This window comes from Aethalodelphis obliquidens, unplaced genomic scaffold (genome assembly GCF_003676395.1).
Source record: "Aethalodelphis obliquidens isolate GAN/ISIS:26980383/991018 unplaced genomic scaffold, ASM367639v1 scaffold78, whole genome shotgun sequence".
NCBI classification, from domain to species: Eukaryota; Metazoa; Chordata; class Mammalia; order Artiodactyla; family Delphinidae; genus Aethalodelphis; species Aethalodelphis obliquidens.
In genome coordinates this window covers 5,747,744-5,756,455 of record NW_020838022.1, presented here as the reverse complement: position 1 = coordinate 5,756,455, position 8,712 = coordinate 5,747,744, and positions in this window count along the sequence as shown.

The following is an 8,712-nucleotide window of genomic DNA, read 5'->3' as shown; positions in this document are numbered from 1 at the left end:
GTTGCTTCAGAGATGCCTTTCAAAGGCTTGAACGCTCTGCCCTCTGAGTCTACAAGTACCTTGTATAGGAACATACCTGAAACTTCATGTTAGCAGGTAAGAATATTACTGGTCTAGACAATATTAATGAAATCTTTGAAATCATTACTAGTTTCTACAAAAGAAACCCGACAGCAAAATTGGAGTAATTTGTTCCAAGGATCTCTTCCTTCTCAGGTAACTCTGGGCTCTTTCTCGAGCCCTGCGTTGTCAAATCTGGCCAATCTGGAAGCCACTACCTCTTCCTTTTTAGAGTGGAATCTTCTGATGTAAATTATTTGGTGATTCTGAGGCTTGGAGAAAAGGTGGGAGTTAGCTAGTTTTCTGAATATACTTTTCTCAAATAATGCCAAGAAGTGCTCTTGGGAGTTCCCTGGTGGTCTAGTGGTTAGTATTTGGTGCTTTCACTGCTGAGGCCCAGGTTCAATCCCTGGTCCAGGAATTGAGATCCTGCAAGCCGAAAGGTGAGGCCCAAAAAAAAAAAGTGCTCTTAATTAGTTTGAACAATGCCATGGCTTGGGCAACAGCGGAAGGCTTATAAATGTGCCCTTTGTGAATATTTGTCAATATTCTTACGCATTATTTTTTCCTTATTGAGTCTCAGATTTACAAACTGCATGCCTTTTTTTTAGACAGTCACTTCTATTCATTTAAAGTCTATTCATAAATGCTTCAGAAAAATGAGCAACTTACAAAAACAAGAAGCTGCTCTTCAAGTTGTTCTTTCTTAAAACCACTTACGCAGTAATCCAGAGATTAATTTCAAATCCCTCTGTTTTTTAAAAGCACAAGTTATGAAGCACCATAAATAATCTTGTGATACATCCTAATAAATAAAATTAGTGTAAAAAAATCTGTTTGCTCAAATTATTTTTGCTTCTTACCACACTCCATTTACCTGACTGGCTTTGTTCATATCTCTCTAAGTGAAATACAACCTGATGTGAGAAAAAATGTTAAAATTATCCCTTTCTAAAATCACTAATTGCTATTGCAAATAGCCTAAATTCTTGGACACCCATTATTGCAGGGATCGATTGCTTGAGAAAAATACTTAACAGTTTAAAGTTCATTTTTAGGTGTTCAGATCTGTCCTACAGACTTGTTTCAATTTTCATTTGGAACCAAGAGGATACTGTTGTTAGGTACAGTACGCTCAAATAGCATCTTTAGATTGGCTTGTGTTTATAGTTTAGTTATCTAGCCTTTCTGGGCTGTGTGATGAAGATGCACCAGTGGTCCCAGGCTAGATAAAGAAAGCTCAGACAATAAAATCTTTTATAATTTTTTTTTAAAAATTTAAAAAATGAAAAATAAATAATAAAATTTTTAAAAATTTAAAAGCTCAGACAGCAGCAGCACAAAGGTGGCTTTTCTGCTGCCAGCATTCTACTTTTTGCACCCCTTTGTAATGTTTCTGCTGAAATAGCAATGATAATGTTAGAAGAGCAAAGCTCTTAAGAATAAAGCGTTTTTTGATTTGCCATTTCCAGCTTTTTCATAGAAACTGGGACTTTGATAATAATAATGATAAACCTGCAACATCTTAATGTAAAAATGTCTAGACTCAACTATGTCTAAAGTTTGAAAATGTGATATCTTGTGCTCTTGTTTTTCTTTATTTTAAAACTATCTTTTACTTTAAAAAAAAATTTTTTTTTTTTTTTGGCCGTGGCGCGCCCCACGGCATGTGGGATCTTAGCTCCCCGACCAGGGATTGAACCCAGGCCCTTGGCAGTGAAAGCATGGAGTCCCAACCTCTGGACCACCAGGGAATTCCTGAAACTATCTTTTAAATGAACAAGATAAGCTTTGGTTTTCAGGCAATTCTTAGGAAATTATAGATTAGGGTAATAAAATTTTGTGTATCATTTCAATGCTTTTTACTACGAATATATTGCTTACCATATTAAGATACAAGTAGTGTTAGACTATTGGTTTGGTGTATTTACATTCACTATAGCATTTATTTAATTTGATTCAGTCCATTAGCAAGTATAGATTCGGCCAGTGTGTATCTATTAATATACTAGATGAAGTGGGGCAGAAGGGGCAGTGAGAATAAAGACAGCATTAGGCATGAACCCTCCTCAAATGGCAGCTGTCATCTATGTTGAGATAAGACAGCCAAAAGAAAACAAATGTGGCAGTGATCCGGCAATACCGTTTCTAGAGCCTAGCACCGTGCCTGGCACTTAATAGGGGCTCAAATAAATATTTGTTGGATGAATGAATGTAGTCTATGGATACACTTGCACACTCCCATTCATTCATTTGAAGAGGTTCATGGGCTTTACCACCACCTTGTCATCATTCTTGTTGATTTCAATATTAGAATGAAAGACCCTGTTCTTCCCCCAGTCCTCCCACCTCAGCAACCCAACTGTCCAAACCCCACATCTAGGAATCGTCTTTGGTTTCTCTCTCCACCTCCCACATCCAAGCCATGTTGGCTCTAACTCCAAATACACCCAGCATTTGAACGCTTCTCCCCATGTCCACTTCTACCACATTTACTGCCCACAGTGCCCTGATGGCTCTCTATTTAAATGCTTCAGTCACACTTAGAATAAAGTTCAGACTCCTTACTGCGGCCTGAGCACAAAGCTCTGAGTGATCTTGCCCTGCTGCCTCTCCAGACTCATCACAATCACACTACCATCGCCTTGGGTTCTCATTCCTATCCCAGGACCTTTGCACATGCCTCAGCCTGGGATGCTCTCTCCCCGGCCAATCTGGATCTCTCTCATCCTTTAGACTGCTTAAGTATCACCTGCTTAGAAATCCTGACCGTCAGTAAACCACCCTCTTCTCCCCCTTGATACTATTACTGTTGAATCCTTTTCTCAGCAACAGATTATCTTATTTATTTACTTGCCTTCCCCACCTTCCCTTCTCCCCACAGCTGCCTTGCAAGCTCTGTAATAGCCGTGGCTTTCTCCTGGGCTCTGCTGTCTCTCCAGTGCCTAGAACAATGACTGGCACAAAGTAGACAATCAGATATTTTTTCAGGGGTGGGTGGGAATCATCATCATGAATGTTGTATTCTGTGAGAATCTCCACATTTTTAGAAAAATGTGAAGAACAAGTAGGGCAAGAGAAGGGGAGTAGCAACACTTATCTGTAATATAAAACCAATGAGATAAGAGTTTGAAAACACAAGGCTCACAGATAGAGTTAATCTCTATTGGGGAACATAAAAAATTTCATTTTACAGTTTATTACATTCTTTTTCTTCATCTTCATGCAGAACTGGATTTGAATCATAGCAAAAGGCCAAAGGCAAAAGCAAAAGGCCATAGCAAAAGGCAAAAGATAGGTTAAGCTTTCTGACAGGACCTCTCAGTGGGAAGCTTATGGAATCCTCATTTCTGGAAATCTTCCTGGATAGAAAATGTCTTTCCTGAATGAATAGTGGAATATTTGCGTTGGAAAATCCATTTATTTGATTCCTGCAACGATTTCATTCTCTGACCTCCTGATCTCTTCTTTCCTGTCATTTTATTCTCTCTACCTGCTCTGCAGACAACCGGAAACGTTACCAAAATGTTGTGTCTTTACAAACTAGTTTAGGTCTCTTCCAATCTGACTACACACATCATCACTAACCAGTAGAAGTAGCTCCATCTTTGATGAAAATGAAAAAACAAGAGCCAGATTCAAATGCAAAGGCCAGTATCACCGCAAGAGAGTAGGGATTTGGGCCAGTTGGTGAGAAGACTCTCTATTTCATATCAGTATATACCAATATCTCTGTTACAAACTCACTGTCTATTAATACCAAGATACTGAGCTTCATTTCCAGTTCCACTTAGATATTGAAATCTCCCAGAATGATGACAGGGACAATGGTGAAGTAAATGAACCTCTTCAAATGAATGAATGGGAGAGTTCAAGGATATCCATGGAATACAAGAACAGGCCTGCAAATCTTAGAACTTTTTATGTCCGAGTCCCACACAATCAGGAATTCGCTTATAAAACTTTCAGAAGTACTAGTTAATCTGTTCATTCAGTGAATACAAACTATGACCCAAACATTGTTTTAGCTCTGGGAATACAGGAATGAACATGGGGAAATTGGAGGGGAGATAGACAATGCATATATATATATATTTTTTTTTTTTTTTTTGCTGTACGTGGGCCTCTCACTGTTGTGGCCTCTCCCGTTGCGGAGCACAGGCTCTGGACGCGCAGGCTCAGCGGCCATGGCTCACGGGCCCAGCCGCTCCGCGGCATGTGGGATCCTCCCGGACCAGGGCACGAACCCGTGTCCCCTGCATCGGCAGGCGGACTCTCAACCACTGCGCCACCAGGGAAGCCCCGACAATGCATATATTTTTGAAAGATAAATTCAGATGGTAGATGCTGGGAACATATCAAATCAAGATGATGTGCTAGAGCCGATTTAGTTGGGGGAGAAAATTCTTTAGGGTGGTAAGGAGGGAAGATCACTGAGGAGATAACATTGAAGCCAGTACCTGAGTGATGAGAAAGAGCCTGCCAAGTGAAGAACTGGGGAAAGATAGCTCCAGAAAGAGGGAGCAGCAAACAAAAAGACTCTGAGGCATGGTTTGAGAGCCATGGAAAGGGAATGGGTTTTATTTGGAATATAATAGGAAGCAGTTAGAGAGTTGATTTTTTTTTAAACTGTTTTTGGACTTGGTTTTAATTGAGGTATAGTTGATTTACAATATTGTATTAGTTTCAGGTATAGAACAAAGTGATTCTGTTATACATATGTATGTATATATATATATTCATTTTTTGGTTCTTTTCCATTATAGTTTATTACAAGATATTGAGTATAGTTCCCTGTGCTATACAGTAAATCCTTGTTGTTTATCTATTTTTCTATACGGTGGTGTGAACCTGTTTATCCCATACTCCCAATTTATCCCTCCCCCCCCAAGAGAGTTGATTTTTAAACAGAGTGTTGGTGCAATCTGATTTATATTTTAAAGGGATCTTTTTAGAGATCTCTACTGCTGTGTAGAGAACGAACTAGAAGGAAGAGAGAAGAAAGGAGCCTATTTCAGTAGTCTGGGCAAGCAAAGATGGTGGTTTGGACTAGGGTGGTAGCTGTGGAAGAGGTGAGAAGTGATTGGATTCAGGACATTTTGCAGGTAGATATAACATGGAGACTGAGGGTGGTAAGAAGTTTGGATTTTATAAGTACAGATGTTTCTATTATAACGATGCCTCTGAAAAACTTCACATTCTGCAAAAATGTGTGCTAAAAATAATAGGGCTTATGGGAAAATGTAGGGTTAGGGAAAACCACTCAAAACCCAAGGAACATGGTAACCGGAGCATTAAGAAAGCAACAGCAATTCCAATGGTAGTAATAGTGGAGTTATGTCTCTATGGCATTTGTGTCCTGTATCCCCACCAGTTAATCCTTCACAGTATTAAACCCTGGGTCAGCTTCCTCCTCCAAGATGTGAGTCCTTGAGGGCATTCACTTCTAATAAAGACCATCCTCAGTGAAATTAAATAAATGGTTCAGGACATAAGCCTTTTTATTTTTCATCATTTTACCATGGGAGAAATGCCTCTGCAGTATCTTCCTCTTCATCTGTGCTCACAGCTTGGACAGACAGCTTACCACAGAAAAGACCACAGCCACTATTGAAAGCACTGAAAGCACACTAGTACTAAAGGAAAGTCTCTGCAGATTTCCTGCTTTTTGCTTAGGGTCTTCGTATATTGCTCAGGCCTTTTTGTGTGTGTGTGCGGTACGCGGGCCTCTCACTGTTGCGGCCTCTCCCGTTGCGGAGCACAGGCTCCAGACGCGCAGGCTCAGCGGCCATGGCTCACGGGCCCAGCCGCTCCGCGGGATGTGGGATCTTCCCAGACCAGGGCACGAACCCGTGTCCCCTGCATCGGCAGGCGGACTCTCAACCACTGCGCCACCAGGGAAGCCCCAGGCCTTTTTAATGGTGAGGAAGTTGGCCACAGGTCGCTTCAAAATGTTAGCATGCTAGAAAAATGGCATGTTAACCGGCACAACTTCTGTGTTATCCCAACATCAGTCCCCTATTACTTATTAAGTAATTTCCAACACAGAAAAACACACTGTCGGAAACAGGCTATACAAAAGAAAGCCTTTGGAGCTGTTAAGCAAAGGAGTGATGTGATGTGATTTCTGCTTCAGAAAGATCACACTGACTGCTGACAGGAGGACAAACAATGGAGGAAAAGGGCAGCCCTGAGAGACTGTTGCACTGGGCCAGGTGAGAGGTAATGGTGGTTCCGATTAGGCGAATAGCAGTAGAGATGGTGAGAAACGTCTGCATTCATTCTGGATATAATTTGCTGGGAGAGGTGATAGCATTTGCTGATTGAGTGGATGTGGGGATTGAGGGCAAGAGAAGAATCAAGAATGACTTTCTAGTGAAATAAGCCAGATACAGAAGGACAAATATTGTACAATTCCAGTTTCATGCAGTATCTGGAGGGCGCAAATCCATAGAGACAGAAAATAGAATAGAGGCTGCCAGGGGCTGGGAGGGAGGGAGGAAGAATGATTGCTTAATAGGTACAGAGTTTTGTTGGAGAAGATGAAAACTTTTGGATATAGATAGTGCCCATGGTTACACAGCATGGTGAATGTATTTAATGCCACTGAATTGTGGTTAAAATGATAAATGTGAAGTTACGTATATTTTATAACAATAAAAGAATCTCAGCTCACAGATGGCGGTTTCAGGGAAAACTTCTGAAATCCTATTATGCTCACTCACAGAAGACTATGCTTTTTCTTTCATCATTTTTATCCTAGTTTGTAAATATGTATTTATTTGTGTGGTTTTTGAGGAATGTCTTTCTCTTCTCCAGGACTGTGTGATCCATAATGATTTCCATGTCAGGTTTGCTAACTTATCTCCCAGCAGTGTCTAGCCCATTGAACTAATTTGGTATGAAAGTTTTTATTGAATTAATTTTTTCCAGTATTAAGGAAGGAAACTAAAATACAACCTTCAGCACCACAAGCATCGCAATTATCTAAATCTTTCCTAGCCATGACATTTATAGAGCTAATTTTAATAGGTCATTTAAAAATATATTTAGCAAATGTGGCATGACTATGCCACACACAAATGCAGAGAGAGAAAGAAGTCTAATTATTCTATTGTTACATCACATAATTATCCATGATCAAATTATAGATTGTAGAAGGGATAATTATTCCTAATGGTCTCCAAGAGCCATCATTTTCTTTAATTGGAATTTGGTAGGGATTAAGTGATTCGGAAGGGGCACGGCAAAACATTCTGATTTTAGGTGATTCACCTGAAGACTGATAATCATGGTAAGTAAACAAAGTTTCCTCTGAGAATCTACATGTCTTGTAACGGGCTTCAAATAAACTAACAGAGTGGGAAATATTATGGACTTATATGCCTAATAATTTGCAATAACTTTTCATGCAATTATTAATAGTTCAAGGCATGAACAACAAAAAAGTGAGGTTTGCTCCTGTTTTTACTTTTCTTTTCTCATTTGACTAGAAAGTTTAAGATTTTAGAATAGCTTCTTTGGCGAATGATTTAGATTCTGAATACCCGGCAGAATACTGACAAAATTTATTCTGTAAGCGTATTTCTTTTTTCTGTAAGCTTATTTAAAAACCAATTCTCCTTCTAGTCAAATGCGTTTTTGTTTTTTAGTAGTAATGATAGTGGTGGTGAGGCTGGTAGATTCAATGCTACTTACAATGGGAAATTTCTCTAGTTCACATTAACTATATTGAAGTTATTTTACTATGTGCCTATTCCTTCTTAATCTGCTTTGTTATTAATAAGTGTATTCTCCAGTTGTGTCACTTAGTCTATTTTTTCTCCAGTTGTGTCACTTAGTCTATTTTTCCAAATAGAAACGACTTCATGTCTTTGTAAATAAATGATTATGACTGTTAAAAAAAAAAAAAAAAAGAATGACTTTCTAGAATTTTGTCCCGAGCAACTGAGTGATTGGTAGTGCTATTAACTGTAGAAAGAAAGATGGGAGAAGGAACAGGTTTGAGGAGGGGAGGAGGCCATGTTAAGTTGGAGATGTTCGTATGACATCCGTGGAGAGAGGGCAAATAGGCCACTTGATGTATGATTCTAAACCTGAGGGATGACACAGGAGCTGGAGATTTCAACTTAGTGACATCAGCATAGGGATAATATTTCAAGCTAGGGGACTGGATGAGGAGCCTTCAGGAGAGACAGTGAAGAGGTGAAAGGAGAGGACCAGACCCAGCCCTGAGACACGTGAGCATTTGCAGCTGAGACAGGGGAGGAGGGATCAGAAAAAGAGACTGAGAATGAGTGCTCAGTGATACAGGAGGAAAAAGGGGGAGGGTGTGGGTTTCTGGATGCCAGGAGAAGAAGGTATTTCAGGAAGGAACGAGTGATCAGCTGTGATGAGGTGAAAAGCAGGGCAGAGAATTGATCATTGCATTTGGCACGTTGGAGGTGGCCGGTGATCTTTGTGTAGAGCCATTTCAGCAGAGTGCTGGAGAGTAAATTTAAGTGGAGGGGCTTAAGAAGAGAATGGGAAGCGAGAATGTGGAGACAGCAACCACAGGCAACTATTTTGAAGACTTTTGCTGTGAAGGAGAGCAGAGAATGGGGCAGATTCTGGAGGAGAATGTGAGGTTAAAGGAAGGGTTTTCTGTTTTGT